Source organism: Oreochromis niloticus, linkage group LG14 (assembly GCF_001858045.2).
Source record: "Oreochromis niloticus isolate F11D_XX linkage group LG14, O_niloticus_UMD_NMBU, whole genome shotgun sequence".
Classification (NCBI taxonomy): domain Eukaryota; kingdom Metazoa; phylum Chordata; class Actinopteri; order Cichliformes; family Cichlidae; genus Oreochromis; species Oreochromis niloticus.
Window position 1 is genome coordinate 35,585,751 of NC_031979.2, and position 880 is coordinate 35,586,630.

Here is an 880-nt window from a genome sequence, read left to right on the forward strand (position 1 = left end):
GCGGTTTGTTAAGATAGAGCATCTTTGCAGAAGTGCTGATTTCGTGGATTTCCTGGATGTCTGCCCAGCCCAGTCTCACAGCAAAGCGTGTGATAGACCTGCTACCCGATAGACCCGGTACACAACTGTCATAACCCCAGCTGACTGTACACCGGCTTCATTTACTAGGGTTATATTTACTTGTTTCAGTTGCCATTTCTGAAATATAACAAATATTAAATAGAAAGTAGTTTTGTCTTTCATAGTTTCTAAGAAGCCTTTGAGAGTCAAAAGGAACATGACTGAAACATCATCAACAAAAAGAAAAAAAAACACCCCACACAAATCAGATGTTACTCTGATTTTATTTTAGTAAACTCAGAAAATTCTACAGTTGAATAAATATTAAACCGTGGATATTTCTGGACAGGCTGGAGTCTTCATTATCAGCATGGTGGTTCAGATGCTGCTCCTCTCGGTGGAAAATGTGCTTTCTCGTTCGTCCTCGTATGAAAAAGATTTTTAATGTTAGTTTTAAATCAAAATTCATGATTTAAAAGAAAAAAACGTAAGATATACGAACACCAGATAAAGAAAACCGAGTGTTTCAGTCTAATACAGGGCCGTGCAGAGACGTTGAAAGGGGCGGGTGCTCAAAGTTAAGAAGGGGCACATTGAACCAGGTTGAAAAACAACAACAACACATTTATCAAGAATCTAATATGGGATTGCATCATACTATATCACTGTTCTGAGGTGGCGACAAGGTAAAGCAAACGTAGCCGATGTTTTACCTGATGGGTACAATGTTGCTGGTTTCTGCTGCTCCTGCTGCTGATGGTGCTGGAGGGCAGGGCTGTGCTGATCTGAGACTGTAGACAGTAAAAAGTCCATAGGAGAG

At 40.2% G+C, this 880-nt stretch overlaps 1 long non-coding RNA gene across 1 annotated transcript; it reads right to left on the bottom strand.

The window, feature by feature from the left end:
* Positions 1 to 327: 327 nt before the first annotated feature.
* On the bottom strand, positions 328 to 833 carry LOC102079332 (uncharacterized). Its single transcript, XR_268739.3, has 2 exons — positions 774 to 833; positions 328 to 483 (listed from the first exon to the last, which is right to left on the bottom strand). It is a non-coding gene; the product is annotated as an uncharacterized LOC102079332 (long non-coding RNA).
* Positions 834 to 880: the final 47 nt, after the last annotated feature.